This window comes from Panicum virgatum, chromosome 5N (genome assembly GCF_016808335.1).
Source record: "Panicum virgatum strain AP13 chromosome 5N, P.virgatum_v5, whole genome shotgun sequence".
Lineage (NCBI taxonomy): Eukaryota > Viridiplantae > Streptophyta > Magnoliopsida > Poales > Poaceae > Panicum > Panicum virgatum.
Window position 1 is genome coordinate 20,490,656 of NC_053149.1, and position 21,794 is coordinate 20,512,449.

General features: G+C 45.4%; 1 pseudogene; it reads right to left on the reverse strand.

Moving 5' to 3' along the window:
* Positions 1 to 1,172: 1,172 nt before the first annotated feature.
* LOC120674649 lies at positions 1,173 to 8,461 on the reverse strand (annotated as a pseudogene).
* Positions 8,462 to 21,794: the final 13,333 nt, after the last annotated feature.

Sequence of the window (21,794 nt, forward strand, 5' to 3'; positions counted from 1 at the left end):
AAAGACACACAAGGAAGCTAGTATAAAATACGGAAACATAAAGAGCGGGATAGAAGGAAGTAAACTCTTGACGTGGGTGTTTATCCCGTGGTTCGGTTAGCCACAAAAGCACACATACATCCACGTTGTTGAAGCACTCACTAAGAGTATCGCTTCTCGGCAATCAAGTCTCTCCCGGGGACACCGAGTCACCACGGTCACCTTGACCTCTATTTCCACTAAGGAGCTTCTCCACAAAGGATGGAGTCTCCACGTCCCCCGCACAAAGAATGTCGACGCCGCTCCACACCAAGTCGGAGGGTCGTTGACGTGCCGGCGAGTTACCAAGACTCCAAAGAGGTCGGCTCACCGAGATCTTTTTGTGGTTCAACTTAGAACCAGCTCACAAGGTACAATACCTTGCAATCTCACTCACTCAAGAGCTAATCTAGCACTTACACTCTTAAAGCTAGTGCTAAACCTAAAGATATGATCAATATGCGCTTAGGTTGGCTTGGAGGGTTTTCTGGGTGTGTTTGAGACTTGTAGCAACTCCAGCAACCTTGAAATGCCCAGGGTTGGCATATATATAGCCATCCAAGACCATAGAGCCGTTACTAGCCGTTGGGGCTTTTCTGCGTAGTGCACCGGTTAGACTGGTGATGGGGCACCGGTGTAACCGGTCACTCACGGCTCTATACTAGCCGTTGGCCTGCTGACACTATACTCCAGAAGCCACCGGTTAGACCACTGTGATGCACCGGCGGTGCACCGGTTCAACCCGTCCTGAAGAGATTTGCCTTTTCTCCTTTGCAGCTGACGTGGCATTGTACCGATGCATTGCTCCGGTGGGCACCTGTTCAACCAGTCCTGCTTCCTAGCCATTTGACATCGTCTCTGAACAATACCCTGGTGACTGCACCGATGCCTCTTTTTAGCACCACCGGTTCAACCGGTGCCGACCGGTAGGACCGGTGCCTAGTCACCGGTGCAACCGGTGCTACTGAATCCTGTAGAACTCATCCAATTCGACATTTCTTTGAGTTCTTTCTTCGTGTTTTGCTTTGCTTGGCCTTTTTGCTTCATCCCTGGGATCTATAATTGTTCACTTGACAAACTCATTAGTCCCATTGATTACGTTGTTACTCAATCACCAAAATCACAAAACAATGGCCTAATGGGGCCATGTTCCTTACATTTATGATTGGATATTAATTATCAAATAACAATGAAATGTGCTACAGTACCCGAAGCCAAACTTTTTGACCAACTAAACACCCCCTTAGCCTTCTAGTCATCAGTTAGGCCTTCAGGGAAGACCACATCGAAAGTGACGTAGAGGTCTCCTTTCTTGGTGCTCTTGTACAGTGGCATGCCCTCACCTTCGAACTTCCTGATCTCTTTCGGCTTGGTGATCCCCTGCAAACTCACAGCAATGCAAAGTTGAGCTATTGCACTCATGACCAATGCTTTAAGTGTGTAAAACTCAAATTAACCCCCTAGTTACCTCGGTCCCGATACCAAATGGTTGTCGAGGTGGCTGAAGTTTTTCTTGAAATCAACAAGAGATTCGAGCTGCAACAGAAATGGGAGCTCAGTGGTTGGCAAAAGACAACAGAACCAACGGAAGAGCATGAGAAAATGGAAGAGGGGGCGACGATTTCCAAAGTTGCTGCTATGAGATAAATAAGCTAATGGATGGCTCCTCTGATGGAATGAATGAGGCTAGAGGTTCAGACTAGGCCTTCAGCGAGACCAAAGAATCAGCAGACATATTTTCAAAATTGTTTGGCTGAATTTCTACCTTAGAATGTAAGAAAAGCCCATTGAGCTTGTAACCGAATGCTTTATCTGTTTATTATTATCTATCCAGAAAGATCTTCATCCAGGAACAAAGCACAAAATATTCGTATTGGTTCTCTCAACGTGACCAGACCTTCGATTTAAGGCCCTTTGCGGAAGATCTGCAAGTAGAATTATTAACGAGAGAACAAGGCTAGAAATGTGAAGATTACCAGTGAAATTGTCGTTGTTGCATGTAAATCATTGCCTTCTCTTCTGAAGCGTTTATGCCGTGTTGTTTGAATCTTAAAGTGCCCAGAAAGTTATTTGTCAGGGCAAGATGCTGCCAAGCTTATCATTCCCTACTTATTTGCATAAAAAAACTAGGGTAAATAACAACCTTCAAGTCCCCAGGTTCACCATCCTCGCAAAATAAAATTTCCTGCAAGCAGAAACTATATAATCTATTAAGACCATACAAAATGAAATCAACCAAAAGTGCTTTGCATCCATGATTCCACAATCCACATGCCTTAGAGAATCAACTTATGCAATTATTCTTGTAATGATGCTGATGCATGAAAAAGGTTGTTGGTTTAGAATAGTATAGAACTAGGGTGTTCATTCATGTAGCTCCAAAAGGTTGCAGGATGCCAACCACTATAGATAAATAACTGGAAGAAACAATAGGCAGTTGCTTTGTACCTGTCCATCTTGCATTCCCTTTTCTATATCAACATTAATGAAATCGCCTTCTCTTACGTACTTCACATTTGGGCATGATTCACAAACCTGGAAAACGAAAATGTATCCTCATATCATTGCAGAATGTAGCAAATTAAACCAAATCTAGTACATGGATCACACATGAACACCCTTAGAGATAAAATATGGAAGATGAATGTTCTTCACAATTAAAAACATGAAAACACGAAACAAGAAACTTTGTTTGAATATTTTCTATTATAGTAGTGGATAAAAAGATATAGGTTGTAAATCATACCAAGTGCATAAAAGAGTTTGACAGATTAGAACTTTACCTGCTCACTAATTTGTAAAAAACATTCCAGGGGCAATTTCTAGTTGGCGAATTTCATTCCTACATTTGCATCGTCTCTTGCCAGGTGCAGATTTAATCACATTTTTCTCCCTCCAAACCTATAATTTACCTGCAAAATACCAAGTCAGAGCAAATAATTTATAAGATGCCATAACTGCAAATCATTTCCTTAAAAGTCTAAAACTTACTTGAAGAATGAATTCTTAAAAATTTTTATCAGAAGTCAGAGTTACCTTTACAGAACTACCCATGTACAAGTCCTCAAGCGAAGCATCCAATTCAACAATGACATCATGACCCTTAATTATTTGCTTTTCTTCCTTTTCCATCCCTCCGTCACCAAAAAGACTAAGTTTTTTAGAATGAATGGAAAAAGATTGTTAACAATGGAAAACAACTGAAAACTTAGGTGACATAGAAACTTGCTAAAATATTTGTCAATATTGAGTTACATTCAACTAAAGAGGAATAACATATTTTATTTGAGTAACAAGATATAACTGCCTAAGGACATATAATCAGTAAACAATTGTGCATGACAGGAGTGCAGAAAATTTCAGCATTGAGAGGGTGTTTAGTTGGTGAGAAAGTTTGGATTTGGATACTGTAGCACATTTCGTTGTTATTTGATAATTAATGTTCAATCATGGATTAATTAGGCTTAAAAGATTCATCTCGTCCTAATCAGTTAAACTGTGTAATTAGTTATTTCTTTTAACTACATTTAATGCTTCATGTATGTATCCAAAAATTCGATGTGACAGGTACTGTGTAAACTTTTTTGGGAAATAAACGCCGATTTTGCTGATTGTTAGTTGAATGAATATATATAAATGACAAGTACAGCCAAACATGGATAACTATCGTACCACAAGGTTGCATTCTATTCTTCATATTGCCAAATTCCAATAGCCTACAACTCAACATAGTAGTCTTGGATGACAAGACTTTGGATACATTCAATTAAATCATGAAAAAAGATTCTATTCCACAATAATTATCTTCATTTACAACACATTAATCATCAATTTTGCAGTATGAAGTGATGCCTATATAAAGTACAAATAAAAGGCGTCACATGGTTCATGTCCTAAAATGATCTCAACAAATGTAAAATTCACCAAGACAAAATGAGTTGGTCAGGGGCATCACAACTATGATTCTATAATTTGCATCACAAACTATGATTCTATAATTCTTATTTTCAGAGGGCTATGGATCCAACAAAAACAACTGAGTCACTTTACTGTATTTTTGTTGGTAACTACACATACTTTAACCTAACCCACAACATACTCAATAAATGCCTTATTGCCTTAAGAAAAAAAGTCTCATCGTGTCACTCTTCGAAAAATAAGACAGTCCTTGTTGAAGTACTGTACCCGCCATTTTAAGTGGAAAAAATATAATAGCATCAATATATAATGCACGTAGCTCGCAACAAGTTTGTCGTTGTATGTCATGAACAATAATATATTTAACAGTCATGATAAGATGATACGAACAAAAAAACATTAGGATAACATGCACTTTGAAAGTTCACTAAGGTGCTCGTAGCCTAAGAGGGGGAGGAGGTGAATTAGATAAACTAAAAACCTTAACCTCAAGCTCCAACTATTTTGCACATAAATTAAACTAAGATATGCTATCTAAATATGCAACTACGGTTCATCTAATGTGAAACCCTTATCTCAAAAGAGTTTTGCAACCTATAGCCAATCCTAACTTGATCTACACTAAGAATATAAATGCACTCAAGTGGCAATGTGAAATGCGGAAACGTAAATAGGGATGACAGGAAGCAAACTCTTGACGCGAGATTTATCTCGTGGTTCGGCTCGACACAAAGTCTCTCCTACTCCACCTTGTTAAAGCATTCACGAAGAGTATCACTTCTCGGCCACCAAGTCTCTCCTAGGTCTCTTCTTGCGTCGCCACCAAGACTTGCAAGTCACCACAGTCATCTTGGCCCCGGGTCCACTATGGAGCTTCTCTACGAAGGATGGGGGTCTCCACATCCCCCGCACAAAGATGTCGACGCCGCTCCACACCAAGCCGGAGGGTTGTTGACGTTGCCGGCGAGCCACAAAGCTCCAAGGGGCCGGCACACTGAGTACAATGGTTTGGTTCACTTTAGAACCACAGCACAAGGTACAACACCTTGCTCTCTCACTCACTTAAGAGCTAACCTAGAACTAACACTCACAAAGTTGTGCTAAGAACTAAAAATTTGATCACTAAGCTCTTGTATAGCTTGGAGGTGTTCATGGATGTGTATGGGGTCTCTCTAAACTCCAGCACCTCCAAAATGGCCGGGGGATGCCATATATATAGACCACTAACTCGAACGATCCGTCTGTAGCCGTTGGGGCATTTCTGTGAACACCGTCAGTTCAACCGATGAGGGGGTGTCGGTTTAACTGGTCTCTCTCAGCCTGAAACTAGCCGTTGTGCTTCAGACGCGCTGCCAACGGCTGACTCAACACCCACCGGTTTAACCGATGCAATGCACCGACGCCTCGTCGGTTCAACCGGTGGTGAAGAGATCTGCCTTGTCTTTTCTGCAGCGCTGATGTCATTGCACCGACGTCTTGCTCCGATGCACCGTCGGTTCAATCGGTGCTGAAGACTCTGCTGCTACGCCCTTGACATGCTCTCTGACAATGCCCCGATGAATGCACCGACGCCTTTTGTTGCACCGACGCCTTTTGTTGCACCATCGGTTTAACCGGTGCTACTGAGTTTCTTCACTTGGTTTTCACGCGCACTGTCCAATTGCACTGATGCCTATGCGTTGGTTTATCCAATGACCATCGATTTGGCTGGTGCAGGGTCATCGGTTACTTGTTTTTGCTGACCTTGTCAAAATCGTCGCGGCGGTCATTTGGACACTTCAAATATATTCTCTCTCTGCTTTTTTACTATGGTTTGACGTTGCGACGGTGAATTGGACACATCTCTACGGCGAATTGAACATCTTGTATTACATCTATAGAACCTAGAAATTTTAAAAATGTGATCTCACAAACTTGTTAGTCCTATTGATTATGTTGTCACACAATCACCAAAATCATAAACAATGACCTAATGGAACTATGTTCACACACTTTTCTTGTTACTTGCTAAACACGTATTTAACGTTCATAGCACGACCACCTCCGCCACTATGCCCCCCATCCTGGAATTGTTCCAACACATCCTCGCCATACCAGTCGTAGACCTTCCTCTTCTCCTAATCCATCAACACCTCATATTGGCTGCAAGTTAACAACTTCACCACTCAATAACACCAACACTTCAATCTAGAGTTTGAGCACTCGACTATATTTCCCTTTTGTAATATTATTAGTACATTCCATTGTTGATGTTGGCGAACCGCGCGTCGGCCTCCTCGTTGTTGGGGTTCTTGTCAGGGTGGTATTTCAGCGCGAGCTTGCGGTACGCCCTCCTTATTTGCTACTCTGATGCATCCTTGGACACTTGCAGTATGTCATAGTAGCTCGTTCTAATCCATTGGTTGCATACGCAAATAAATAGATAAAATAAAATCAGAACGATTAGTACAAATTCATCAATGCTTACAGGTCCGCGCGCCGCCGCTGCCACCTGCCCGTCGCGAGCTCCTACGGGCTGCAGCCGCTGTCCGCCCACGCCGACGCGGTCGTGTGGTGGTGCACCGTGGCTCAGCACAGGTGCTACTAATGCTCGATAGCACCTTGCAGTGCTAGGTTGTGTAGTCGCCATGAAGGCTAAAGCGCATCTAGGCCGATAGATGCTAATGGTAAGTTTCGGTGATTAAATGACAACCGTATACGACTAACGTGTGTTTTGAAGGAAATATTAATGATTAGTTAAGTCTCATATGGAATGTGAAAGGAGACCCCTCAATTCGGAACAACTATGCGTGCCAAGGACTCAATTTTAAAGATTAAGGACATTTCTAGTCTCAAGTGTCACAAGGAGATGGACACTTGATTTAGCTAGGGTTTATAGTTTTTAGTTCTTGACCGTACTATTAAGAGGGGTCCATGAGTTAGTAGCTTAATCGAAATTGAGTTGGCTTTATAAATCTTGCACACTCGCTCAAAATCAGCCCAAGATGGTCATAGAAGTTAACACAACACTTGGAAGAAGAAACAATCGAAGTTACATTCAAATCCAAGTCAATTCAGCTGAAACCAAAGAAAAACAGCAGCACCGGTTGAACCGGTGCCCTAGCATCGGAGCATCCGATGCTTGGCGGAACGACCGATGCCCTGTCGGTCTATCTTCTCTGGATGCAGGCAGGAATCAAGTCAAAAACTCTATAGCACCGGTTGAACCAATGGTCACAAGAAAAGCACCGGTGCATTAGATGTACTTTGTTCCAGAGAGCATGTTTTGATGGACTTCAACTTCTCTTCAGCACCGGTTGAACCGACGCTTCAGAATCAAAGCACCGGTGCATTAGACGTCCTATATTCCAGAGAGCTTGTTTGAGTTGATCAGTGAACCTCTTCAGCACCGGTTGAACCGATACCCTACGGAGCATGCACCGGTGCAATGACGCAAGCTTGGATACTGTATCAGAACCTCAACGGCTACAATTTGGACACAGAGAGACCGGTTGAACCGACGCCTCAAATCTGACACCCATTGGTTCTTCCGGTGCTCACGATTTTTCTGCAGTGGACTTCCAACGGCTATGTAACTCTTTCCACTCTATATAAGGGCACCCCATGGCTCATTTCAGTTGCATTTGACACCCTGAATACTTGAGGCCACCCTTGAGAAGAAGAGAAAAGTGCTTTGAGCAAAAGAGAAAAGATCTAGTGAATTGTTTGTGCTTCAACCTTAAAGATTTCATCCTTTGCAAGTGTAGCAAGTGTGCTTGAGCTAGTGCCAACTGAGTGTAGGTCAAGTGAAGGCTTAGGAGCTTGTTTCTCTTGGTGTTTGATGGCACCTAGCCGGTCTTGGTGATCGAGAGGTTCTTGGTGAGCTCTTGGAGTTTGTAGGAGCCCCAAGACAAGAAGATTGTATACGGTGTGAAGCTCGCCGTTCCGGAGATGGAGAAAGAGCATTCTTAGTGATCACTTGCTCCTTGGTGAAGCAAGGGAGCTATACCCTTGTGTGGGTGCTCCAACTTGGATTAGGGGGGAGCGTCAACTCCTCGATACCACGAGAAAAAATCCGGTTGTCTCGTGTCTCTTACTTTTATTTCAAGCAATTAAATCCTTTTGTTGTTACTCTTGCCTTTGATTGCTTGTAGTTTGACTAGGACAACTTGCATGGTAGTGTGACCTTTTTGCTTAGGTCTTGATCTTGCTAGTGTGATATCTTTAAGGCAACATGATCATGATAGTGTGCTTACCTACCTAAGGACCTTGTGCTAGCATGCTTTAGTGACTAGGTTTCAAATTTATAGATTGAGCAATACTAGTCTAGGTTAAGGACTAGATAGAAATTAGAAAAAGTCCCAATTCAAGCCCCCACTTCTTGGGCCACGATCCTTACAATTGGTATCAGAGCGAGGGCTCTCTTTTTAGGCTTAAAATCCTAGAGAATGGCCGGGGGAAGTGGTGGTCCACCCAAGCTCGATGGGAGAAACTATGCTTATTGGAAAGCTCGCATGGCGGGTTACCTTGAGGCTATTAATCCCATCGCTTGGGCGGTCACGGAAAAACCTATTGTTGGTCCATAGAATGAAGATCAAGTCAAATATGGTGCTAGAGCGAAGAATGCTTTGTTTGATACTCTTAGTGAGGAGATTTTTGCTCGTGTTCACAGCAAAAAGACCTCTCATGAAATTTGGGAAGCACTTGAAGCTATTTATGTTGGATCTAAAAAGCTTCGTGAAAAAAATATCAAGTGCTTAAGGAAAAACTTAATGAATTCAAAATGCTTTCAAATGAGTTGGTTGAACAAATATTTGCTCGATTGAATGTGCTTATTGAGGACATTAACGCTCTTGAAATTTCTCCTTTGTCTAATAGTGGCATCATCCGGAAGATCCTACATTGTCTACACAAGCCCAAGTACAACATTGTCACCTCATTGCGTTATGAGAAGGATCTTGAAACGCTTGAAGTGAGTGATGTTGTTGGGAAGATTCGGTCTCATGGGATGTTTCTATTGGGAGAAGTTGATCCACCGCAAGACAAGAAAGATCTTGCACTCAAAGCTAAGAGTGATCATAAGTCCAAGAAAAAGAACAAGTGCAAAGCTCCATCACCAAGCTCAAGCGAAGATGAAGCTAACGAAGATTCAAGTGATGAAGATGTTGATGTTGAGCTAGCACTCCTCATGAGGAAGACCTCCAAGATGATGTCAAGGTTGAACAAGAGAGGGTACAACTATGACCTCAAGAAAAACAAGTTTCATACCCGGAAGAGCAAGGACAATGTCAAGAAAGTTTGTTACAATTGTGGCAAATATGGTCACCTCTCATATGATTGTCCGGAGCCTTCAAAGCTCAACAAGAAACAAGAAGATAATGACAATCAACACAAGTCATCAAAGAAAAGTCATGAGAAGAAGGACCACAAGAAGAAAGGGTCTTTCACAAGAAAAGAGAAGGTCAAGGCTTTCCTTGGAGAATGGATCACGGATGGTGAATTCTCAAATGATGACTCAAGTGATGAAGAATCAAATAAAAAGATTGTGGGGATTGCCATGCATGATGATGAAGATGATGGTGATGAGGCACCTCTACCTCCAACACCCATGTGCTTCATGGCAAGAGGTAACTCCAAGGTGAGTGATGATGAAGACTCCTCTAGTGATGAAAGTGAACATTGCTTATCTTCTAATGAAGTGCAAAACATCCTAGATGAGTACCAACAGGTGATCAAGAAGTACAAATCAAAATGTAAAGTTCTTGAAATTGAATATGCCAAGCTTAAGACCTCAAATAATGAGTTGATTATTAGGCATAATGAGGTAGTAGAAACTCATGATACAAGCATTGTTCCTAGCAAGCAACTTAAAGAGGAGCATGACAAGCTACTTGTTAAGCATGATGAATTGAATGATAAATATGAGAAAGTAGTTGTGCTTAACAAGTCATTTACTTCGTGCAACAAGAAGCTCAAGCTTGATTATGCTAACTTAAATATGAAGTATCAAGAACTTGACCTTGCCTTTGATGCTTTGGATGAAGAACTAAAAGAAACACAAAAGAAAGTCATCAAAGTCAATATAGCTACTTCTTGTGATGATCTTGTGGAGTTGCCTCACCGTACTACTTGTTATCATGCTTCTCCTTCTTGTTCAAAGACTAACCATGATAGGGATAAACAACTTGAGGAGAAACTTGAAAGCATGACCAAATGCGTGTTCAATGTGACAAGAGGAAAATACTTGCATAAGAAAATTCTCTTCTACAATACAAGGCACTATGGGACAAATGGACTTGTATCATTTCCAAACCCATCGGGAAATTGTCCCAAGTCGCCAGAGCTCAAGGCATGCTTCACCAAGAAAGTTGGCTCATGTTGTCAACATTGTCAAATCATCGGGCATCACACAAGGGAGTGTCCAATTCCTACTCGTCCACCTCCTACCTTGCCTCCTAATTACAAGTCTCAATTCAATGAAAATCATTTCTTGTTAAGCAAGCTTAAAAGTGGCAAGGTTAAGGCAAAGTTTATTGGCACTCAAATTAAGGGAAAGCTACCACGCCAACTATGAGTTCCTAAAGCTTTAGTAATTAATGTCAAAGGACCCAAACTTGCATGGGTTACCAAACCTCAAAAGTGATTCATTTGTGTGTAGGTGAACTACAAAGCTGGTGGCAAACATTGGGTGCTTGATAGCGGATATACACAACACATGACCGGCTATGTAAAGATATTCACCTCACTAGATGAAGATGTGGGCGATTATGAACATGTCACCTTTGGTGACAACTCAAAAGGAAAAGTGGTAGGTTTGGGTAAGGTAGCCATTACCAAGGATCTTTCTATCTCTAATGTGTTGCTTGTTGAGTCGGTTAGTTTCAATTTGTTATCTATTGCTCAACTTTGTGATTTAGGACTAATATGCACTTTTAGTGATAGTGAGGTTATAGTGACAAGCAAGGAGGATAAGAGCTTAATATTCAAAGGATTTCGACATGGTAATATTTACCTTGTTGATTTCTCATCTAATGATGCAAGCTTGGCGACATGTCTCTTCTCCAAGAACTCCATGGGTTGGCTTTGGCATCGCCGCATTGCTCATATTGGCATGAGCCAACTCAAGAAGGCCTTCAAACGAGGTATGGTGGTTGGTGTCAAAGATGTTACATTTGACAAAAACAAATTGTGTAGTGCTTGTCAAGCCGGGAAGCAATTTGCATCATCACATCACATGAAAGCTTATTTGTCAACATCAAGAAGCTTGGAGCTACTACACATGGATCTCTTTGGGCCAACCACCTACAAAAGTCTTGGCGGTAATCTCTATTGTCTTGTAATTGTTGATGATTATTCTAGATATATTTGGACTTTCTTTTTAGAGGACAAGAGCAAGACTATGGGGATCTTCAAGATTTTTGTCAAGCAAGCTCAAAATGAATTTGAGTCAAGTGTTGTGAAGGTTCGGAGTGACAATGGCACGGAGTTTAGGAACACTCAAGTAGAAGAGCTTTGCAACGACTTGGGGATCAAGCATGAGTTTTCATCAACATACACACCGCAACAAAATGGAGTGGTGGAGAGGAAGAACAAGACATTGATCACTCTTGCAAGAGCAATGTTGTATGACTATGGCATCTCACAAAGATTTTGGGCTGAAGCCATCAACACCGCATGCCATGCATCCAACCGAATTTATCTTCGCCGCTTCTTGGGAAAGACACCCTATGAGCTTCTCATTGGGAGGAATCCCAACATCTCCTACTTCCGGGTGTTTGGTTGCAAATGCTACATCTTCAAGAAAAGGAAGCACCTAGGCAAGTTTGAAAGTAGATGTGATGTTGGTTTTCTTATTGGTTATTCATCAAACTCCCAAGCATATCGAGTATTCAATAGTGCTACAAGCAAGATTGAAGAAACTTGTGATGTGGAGTTTGATGAGACTAATGGCTCCCAAGGGGAAGTTTTCTCTTGTGATGATGTAGGTGATGAACCACTTCGAAAAGTAATGAAGAACATCACTATTGGGCAAGTCAAGCCAAAGGAGGAGGTAGAAGAGCTACAAGCCTCATCCACTCAAATTGAAGTCACTTCCAAGGATGACTCAAAGGATGAAGACAAGTCTACATCACCACATCACCATGATGAGTCATCCGATGAAGAAGATGATGCCTCACCTCCTTTCCATGATGCTCAAGGTGAACAAGTGGTTGAAGAACAACTTCCATTTGATGACACGCACATCACAAGTGAACAAGTCCAAGCTCAAGATCAAGATGGCGAATCACTAGAAGAATCAACATCCCAAGCACAAGAGAGGCATACAAGAACTTCAAAGAATCATCCCATTGACTTGGTCATGGGTAACCCCTCCGGTGGAGTAAGAACTCGTAGACGTCAATATGCCTCCTTTTGTGAACATTACTCTTTTGTTTCATGCTTGGAACCCACAAATATAGATGAAGCTATTGAGGACCCGGATTGGGTGATGGCCATGCAAGAAGAGCTCAACAACTTCACCCGCAATGAAGTTTGGGTTCTTGAAAAAAGTCCTTAAGACAAGAATATCATTGGTACTAAGTGGGTCTTCCGCAACAAACAAGATGAGCATGGTGTAGTGATTCGCAACAAGACAAGACTTGTGGCAAAGAGCTTTGCACAAGTTGAAGGGTTGGACTTTGGTGAAACATTTGCCCCCGTTACAAGACTTGAAACCATTCGTATCCTTTTAGCGTACGCTTCACATCATAACATGAAACTCTTTCAAATGGATGTGAAGAGTGCGTTCTTACATGGCTTGATTAATGAGTTGGTGTTTGTTGAACAACCTCCCGGGTTTGAGGACCCTAGATATCCTAATCATGTTTATAGGTTGCACAAGGCGCTCTACGGGCTCAAGCAAGCGCCAAGGGCTTGGTATGAACGCCTTCGTGACTTCCTTCTCAACAAGGGCTTCAAGATCGGGAGGGTGGATACAACTCTATTCACAAGAATCATCAATGAAGAGCTATTCGTATGTCAAATTTATGTTGATGATATCATTTTTGGTTCAACTAACCCCACTCTTTTTATAAAGAATTTGGAGAAATGATGGCTAGGGAATTCGAGATGTCCATAATCGGTGAGCTCAATTTCTTCCTTGGGTTTCAAATCAAGCAATTGAAGGGACTTTCATCCATCAAGAAAAATATACAAAGGATATTCTCAAGAAATTCAAGATGGATGATTGCAAGCCGATCAAGACTCCAATGCCAACTAATGGACATCTTGACTTGGATGAGGGAGGTAAATCGGTTGACCAAACTCTCTATCGTTTTATGATTGGGTCGCTTCTTTACCTAACCGCATCTAGGCCCGATATCATGTTTAGTGTATGCATGTGTGCCCGTTTTCAAGCTAATCCTAAGGAATCACACATTAGTGCGGTTAAGAGGATCCTTAGATATCTCAAGCATACGCCTAGCATAGGCTTGTGGTACCCCAAAGGCGCTAGTTTTACTCTCTTGGGATACTCGGATTCGGACTTTGCCGGATGTCGTGTGCATCGCAAGAGTACATCGGGTGGGTGCCACTTGCTAGGGCGTTCCTTAGTCTCTTGGTCATCAAAGAAACAAATTTCCGTGGCCTTGTCAACCGCAGAGGCGGAATATATTGCCACCGGGGCTTGTTGTGCTCAAATCCTCTACATGAAGCAAACCCTCTTGGACTATGGTGTAGTATTAGATAGGATCCCGCTCCTTTGTGATAACGAGAGTGCCGTTAAAATTGCTAATAACCCGGTTCAACACTCTCGCACCAAGCATATAGATATTCGCCATCACTTTCTAAGAGATCATGTGGCAAGGAATGATATACTACTTTGTGGTGTTCGTTCTGAAGATCAATTGGCGGATATCTTCACCAAACCTCTAGATGAGAGCACCTTTTGTAGGTTGTGAAGTGAGCTTAACGTTTTAGATGCTTCTAATATCATATAAATGCCTTGTCATATAGATGCATTTCATATGTACATGTGCTAGGGGCTTGTCTAACCTTGTCAAGATAGTGATGAACTTGGGTTTTGCATGAGCCGGTGGTCTTGGTTTTGCTCATGGCATGAAGAATGGTTCATCATGAAGAAGCTTACCGAGGGTTCAAACTTGACAAGATAGATTTAAATTTTTGTAATGCATGTGCTTGTCATATAGAATGCATCCATGTTTAATTTCTCGCTTTGTATTGGCATTGCATCACGTTAGTAGCATCACAAGGGAGCTAATCACACTTCGAGAAAGATATTCATGCTAAATAAGATATATCATCTCTACAAGAGTGATAAGATCAATGTTGCGCTTTCATGCCTATTGAGTCACGTCCTATCGAACTTAAAGTTTCAATCTCTAAGTTCATAGGCAAAGTGGCTCATACATTTGGTTTTTGTGTTTAAACCTCGCTTGGATCTTAATTTGCCTATGTTTATGTAAAAGCTTGCGAGCACTTAGTATGAGTGTTTGAGGGGTGAGGTTGTCTCTCAAAAATGGTCCAAATTGAGTGTTTATGGCTTTGGTTTTGAAAATTTGGATCAGAAGTAGAGTTTGTAGTTCAGCAGAAATTTTCCTTAACCACCGGTTAAACCGACGCCTGGTTTTTCACTGCGTCGGTTCAACCGGTGCTTAAGTCTTCGTGGCTCGATTTCTGCATCACCTCTGGAACAACCTCTGACCGTTACACCGACGGCCACCGGTGCATCCGATGGTTGGCGGATGAACTGATGCCCTAGCATCGATTCAACCGGTGCTACTGCGTGGAGTTTTGGCCCTTGCAGCGTCTCTGGACCTTACTCTTGCCGTTGCACTGACGCCCGTCGGATGTTCCGATGCCTCAGTGGCGGTTCTTCCAGTGCCCCTGTTGACCACATTTTTCATCTTAAACAGATCTGGTCAAACTCAAACCGGTGAATACACTGATGCTTTTTCCTCTGAACCATTGGAACTTCTGGTGCTTTAGGGTTGGCGAGCCCGCTCGTCCTGTTTCACATAACCCCTCCGCGGGCCCCGTGCGTCAGTTACTGCGGCCCCTACTTCAACCTCGCGAACCGCCGCACCGCACCTGGCACTGCTCCGCCGCCGCCCGCGCCTTCGCTTCGCCGCCGCGCGCCCACACGCCGCCGCTGCTCCTCTGCACCGCCGCCCGCACGCGCCTCAAAAGCACCGCGCCCGCGCCACGACAGTTCCGCGCCTGCGCTGCCCGCAAGCCGCCAACCTGTAACACCCTAATTTAAATTTCCTATTAAATAATAAATTTAATTGGCTTTAATTAAATTTCTAAGGTTTATTGTGTTTAGTTTGGCAATTAATCTAATTTTTGTTCCATAAGTAATTAAAAATTTATCATAGGGCTAAAAATATTTGTTGCATTCATGCTGGAGCATCACTTTTATTGGTTTGAGTGCTAGGGTTTGAATTCAAATTTGAATTTGAATTCAATTAGTTGAGTGATGTTTGAAAAAGAAAAGAAGAGAAAAACCCAGAGAAATAGAAAACCAACCCAGCCCAACAACCCAAACCGGCCCAACCCGAGCTAGGCCCAGCTCCCTCTCTCCGCGTGCTCGGCCCAGCAAGACCCGCTGCGCGCGTTTCCCTTCCCTCGGCCCGTTCCCTCCGCACGCATGCGCCAAGGCCCGCTTCTCCGCTCAGCCGCACCCCGCGCAGTGCGTCGCTCCGTCCCTGACCGCCCGGGCCCGCGCGTCAGCGCCTTCTCCTTCCTCCCGCGTTCGCCGCTCACGCACCGGCTGCCCCGCAATCCCCGCCAGGATCACGACGGGTGCCCCCCCCCCCCGAGATCCCCGGCATCCCCCCTTTTTAGCCCGCAGACGTAGCCCTAGACCCTATCCTCGCCTCTACAGCGCCGCCCGAACCCTAGCGCATCGCCTCGCCTCGCTCCGCCCGGCGCAGAGCACCGCGCCGCCGCGGCCACGCCGCCCCGTTGCACCCCGCTCCACTATGACCTGCGCAGGAGCATCGCCAAGGTTCAGTGAAGCCCCCTGATCCCTCCACACCGACCCCAGGCCTACTCCTCGCTGCAATTTCTTCTGCGGCGCTCGGAGGTGAGAACGCTCCGCCGTTCAATTTTTCCTCGCCGCCGGTGACAATCGTGTCCCTCTGACCCTGCAACGCTCCCGCAGGCCTCCACCAAGTCGATCCAAGGAATTTCGGGGCCCGGCGCACCCCTCCAGCACCCGCCTCCGCGAGCTCCGCCCAGCGCCGCCGCCAGTCCTCGCCGTCGGCACGTCTGCGCCACGATTTCGACCACCCCGCGCCTTCGGTGAGAACCCGTAACCCGGACCTTTCCTTTTGCGCTAGCTGTAGAGGCGCCTAGACCCAATCCAAGGCTGAAACGCCGCTCGCCGGCGTGTTCCACCACGCCAACCCGCCGCCGCTGAGTCCAGCGCCGTCCAGACACCTGCCGAGCCCAGATTTTTGGCCTAGTTGTATCACGCATGCCGCGCTCGTTCTTTTGCGCTAAACCGTGACCCGAACCGGGCTCTGTAGCCCTAGATTTCCCTACTCCGGCGACCCCCCCCCTCCCCGCCGCGAAGCAGAGCTCTAGCGGCGTTCCGCCGCCGCCGCCGCCCGCAAAGCACCCCAGCCACTCGATCTAGAGCTGACGGTCTAGATTAGATCTAGGACCGAGCCGCCCTGACCCATCGGATCTTGATCCGACGATCCCGATCCAAAGATACCGGTTTGGCCGATACCTTTTGCTAAAGAGACCCTGCTCTTTTTGGAATTCAACCCGCAGTCCTTCTGTATTCAAAAATATTTACGGTTTGGCCCAGTTTTTAGCAGATAACCCCCTGATCTTCCTGGAAATTTAACCCGCCGTCCACAGATGGCTTTTTCACGAGTTAGACCCCAGAGTTTTAGTTTAATTACATTTAGGCCCTCGGTTTTTGCAGAAAACCCCCTGGAACTTAGTTTTTCTCGCAGATAAGCCCCTAGATCTTGTTTTTAGCCTAGAATATGTGTTTTAGCTCCGTTTTAGGCGTTCTTTATGTCCACGCGATCGTTGTAACGCGTAGAATAGTTTTAGCTTAGTTTTTCTTGCTGTTTTTATGTATTGATGTACTGTTTCTTAGTTTTTACTAGTGTTTGCTTGTATGCTTATTATTGTGCATTGTTTTGGTCATGTGTTCGTGAGTAGACGTTGATCCATCTGAGGAGCCTCAGTACCAGTACCAGGAGCCATCTTCTGAGCAGTTTGAGCAGCAGGAGCAGTACAAGGAAGGCAAGTGTAACATGAACAACCTATCACCTTTAAATACATTTTCATACTGCATTTAATACTGTATGCCTATAAGGACTGTCCTAGCCACTTTATATCCTTTATATATATTCCCTTGGGTTGCATTTTGGTTAGTTGTGCTAGGTGCCGCGCTATAACACACTTGGTCCTTGTAAATTAATTTGATTAATGGTATATGCAACTTATTTTCTGAGAGTGGCTCGTTGGAGGGGCTCACGTCTCATTTAAAAATTGGTTTTGTTAGAAACATGGTTTAGGGGGCCAGCACGGTGCTTACTGCCTGGTTGGCCACTCTCCATAAGGACCGGTTCATAGAGCGACAACCTGGGACAACAGCACTACCACAAAACTGGAATGGGACGGTCTTGGCTTACTAATTAGGCCATTTTGGTTCGGGAGTAACTTACCGACGGGGCAAGAGGGGAGTCGAGCCTCAATGGTGCCCAGGCTACGAGGCTTGGTGTGCGTACCCCTCGAGGTGGGTACCAACGATGCATTGCCTGAATCCTTAGCGGTTACACCTTACCAACGTGTCCTTTGTAACGGCCTCGTAGTGAGTTTGCTAGCCATCTCACCTAAGGAAGTGTGATGAACAACTGGCGTAGCTCACGAGGGAGTTCGTCTTGGCTACGCTACTGCTGCTCAGTTCCTGCCGACACGAGGGAGTTCGTCCAGCGCTACCAGGACTACGAGGACTTCTAGGTGTTCGTCTCCCAGTCGACGTCCCTGTGGCGCCCTGCTTCAGCTTTGGAGAGCTTTATTCGTATTTTGTACTTCGCTTCCGCTGTATCAGACATTTTGTCATTTATGTAATAAATAACATTCGTATTCGCTTTATTATATCTTTTTACGTGATATGTGCTATGATATACTGTTCATTCTGTTGTATATACGTGTGACTTGATCCTGGCACGTATATGATTGCTCGGTTTATGTTCTTTTATAAACCGGGTGTTACACAACCGCGCGCCGCTGTCATCCACGTCCAGCGCCGCCTGCACCGCTGCTCCTCCTACTCCACTCCTTCCCCACGCACGAGCTTTCAAGCCCAATTTGAGTTCCTTCCACCCATTGCCCGAGTGCACGCCAGGTGTTCGAGGAATTGCCTCTTAGGCTTTTTCCTTCGATTTCTTCCATGATTTGCATGGGTATGGCCTACACACTCTTTGGCATGTGAAGTTCCTTTGTACATCATCCTTTGCACACATACACATATACACACACACCTTTCTTGTTTATGCAAACCCCTTTTTAGTGTGATGTTTCGACGGATATCCACTAGATTTCGTGCCTTAGGTTCATATCGTTCCATGCTATGCTTCTATGACAGATGGCTGGTGACAAAAAAGGCAAGAGTAAGATGATTGTGCAGAAGAAGAAGAAGCACACCCGTGAGGACCGCGAGCGAGAGCAAGCTGAGGCAGTTGCAGACGCAGCAGACAGGCAGGGTTCACTCAGGATCAGAGATCCTCAGGCTCAGGGGGAGCCACAGCAGCAGTTACGTCATTCAGGACGTACTCAAACAGCTCAGACCACACCTGAGTCCCGCTCTCGTCCACAGACTCGAGGTGGTGGCACTCAGAGGGGAGCAGATCATGCATAGCAGCAGCACACCGACAGTGACACTCAGACAGGAGGTCAGGACTATGGTGAGGATCTGCCCGAGGTTGAGTTATTTGATCTCAGGGGTATTCCAGGACCTAGGGTCAAGAGACTGAGATATGTCACCCCGGAGCAGTGGTTTCCCGAGCAGAGAGACGTTGGAGTTGATCGTCGCTTTCACACTCTGCTCCAGGAGTCTTTTTACCACACCTACTGCCAGTTGGATATCAAGATCAATGAGCACAAGATGCTCCACTGGGTGGATATGCGTGTAGCAGCAGGTGGGACTCCAGTGCTTCCTCTCTTCGAGAGATATGATGGATTGCCTACTCTACTTAGTGAGAGGTCCAGATACATTCGAGAGTGGGTTCGAGTCTTCTACGCCACTCTGTTTATTGAGGAGGACCGGCAGTTTATTGACTTCATGTTCCAGGAGAGGCACTATCGTTTGACCCGAGCACGACTGGCTACCCTGCTTGGAGTTCAGATTGCTGAGGAGCCACACTTCGTGCACTATCAGGCTTATGGCAGCACGGTGCCTCCTTGTCGTCCTCATGAGTCTCACGTCCCATCTGACGAGGAGATCAGTGTTCTCTTTCAGCAGCCCTTCCTGCCTGGCACACCGAGGACTCCGGACAGGCTGACTCCCATGGCACACTCTATCCACCTAGCTCTGAGGAAGAGTCTGTTGTTCCAGATTGGATACAACGAGGGGATTACAGCTCTGCAGCAGTGGCTCTTATTGTACATCATGACAGGTCGTGACTTTGACCTAGTCGACTTCTTTATCTGTGAGCTAGAGGACGTGATTCTGGATGGGATGACAGTTCACCGTCGCTATCCTTTTGCTCATTGGATCTGCTGGATTCTTGCTCAGCTCAGTCAGAATGAGCATATGGATGAGCTAGAGCAGTCGAGGACGCACTTCAGTTTTTACTCACCTGCTACTCCTCGAGACGGTCGTCGTGGCTCGAGAGGCCAGCGCAGGGCACAACAGATTCTTGATGAGCGTGTTTTGGCTGAGGGCAGAGTTGCAGATGATCCGACAGCAGCCGAAGACGCTTCACTAGCAGCAGCAGAGGCCCAGCTCCCACACTACCTGGTCACATACTCAGAGGACTTGGAGGATGACGAGGATTTCATACCTACTGTTACCGTCCCTCGAGGTGCTCATGATGATGAGGCAGGATCCTCTGGTGCAGCCTGCCAGGGGCCGGCCCTGGGGCAGTGTAAACGGTGCGGCCGCACCGGGCCTCCGAAAACTAGAGGTCTCCAAAAATTGCTATGCTAATAGGTCTGTCAAGATACAAATACAAACAGATCTTAGTACGCGTAGCTATGTCGCCTAGGACATGCAACTACATAGCTCAGTTCATTAATGACAATGAATTTTTCAATAATACTCCCCTCCATTCAGTTATGATAGCTATATTTTCATATGGCAGACTAAGGACATCAAGTATGCTTATCAATCCATTAATCATGTTAACTATCCTCTCCTCGTTTCTGCAATTTTTTTCTTGGCGAGACTCCTCATTTCCAGCGATTATTAACTGCCGCGGTCCATGTCAAAACCAACGATCCAGTTTTTCTCCTTCCTGAGGCACGTATGTTGGTGCTAGAGTTATTGCGGGGGCATAATGAACGGGCTACTTGTGGACTCTAGAGGCAGAGGCTTAATATAGCGATCAATTTTGAATTTTCCAAGTTTAAAAATATAGCTATCATAACTGAATGGAGAACAGGGCCTCCATTTTTTGTTCCGCACTAGACCACCAAAAAGTCAGGGCCGGCCCTACAGCCCGCACCCCTGCTCCTCCAATTACCACTGCTCAGGCCACTCAGCCCGATGCACTCGCTACTATTCTTCAGATGCTATCTGACCAGCAGGACCGATTTGCTGCGGCTCAGCTGAGTATGCAAGCCGAGCAGGCTCGCCAGCAGGAGGCCCAGACTCTAGTGCTTGAGGGGATTCGGTAGCAGCAGGAGGCCATGAGGTTACAACTTCAGCAGCAGTCCCAGATCCAGCAGCAGATGTTCACTTTCTTCTCGGGATGCTTCGGTCAGCTGTACCGTCACACTGGACTGCCTGAGCCTTAGCTCCCCACACCCCAGCAGCTCTAGTTCGACCCCACAGCTCCTGCTCCACCTGTTGGCGGTTTTGTGCAGACACCCTTGGTGTCATTCCCAATGTCACCACTTCTTCAGACCGGGTTGTTTGCCAGTCCTGTTCCTACTGCTGCTCCGGCTCCTGCTCCACAGCCTAGTGTTTGGACTGCCGAGCAGCGTGCAGAGTTCCTTAGACAGCAGCAGATCCTACACCAGCTCCAGCACCCCTTGGCTCAGTCCCTCACTTTCGAGTCACCTTCACAGCCAGAGGTGCTCCGTCCGTCCGTCGTGCGCCCCACTCAGCCATACCTGACTCCCGTCACGTCTGCACCTCCGACGGACTCCACGGTCGTCGCCGAGCCAGCTTCTGCCGCTACTCCAGCTACTTCTGCTGCTCCGACGACTCCGGTCGAGCAGAAGTCCTCTTCGGTCGACGACGACGCCGACGTCTCCGCCGCTCAGTTTTCCACCGGACCCAGCCGGAAGACCCCGCCTTCTCCAGCTCAGGATTAGATCGCCTTTTTTTGGTGCTTTGTTGCCAAATGGGGAGATAGATAGGGGGAGCTTGGTGGTTTGTGGCGTGATTGGATCTTCATGGTTTTTGTGTATGGACATGTTATTTGGATATTGTGTATGCTCTGTGTTGACATGTCCCTACATGTGCTTTATTTCGAGTAATGCATGCTTGTTTAATTTTATATAGTATGTATCTCTACTTTGTGTTGTCATCAATCACTAAAAAGGGGGAGATTGAAGCGCATCTAGGCCGATAGATGCTAATGGTAAGTTTCGGTGATTAAATGACAACCGTATGCGACTAACGTGTGTTTTGAAAGAAATATTAATGATTAGTTAAATCTCATATGGAATGTGAAAAGAGACCC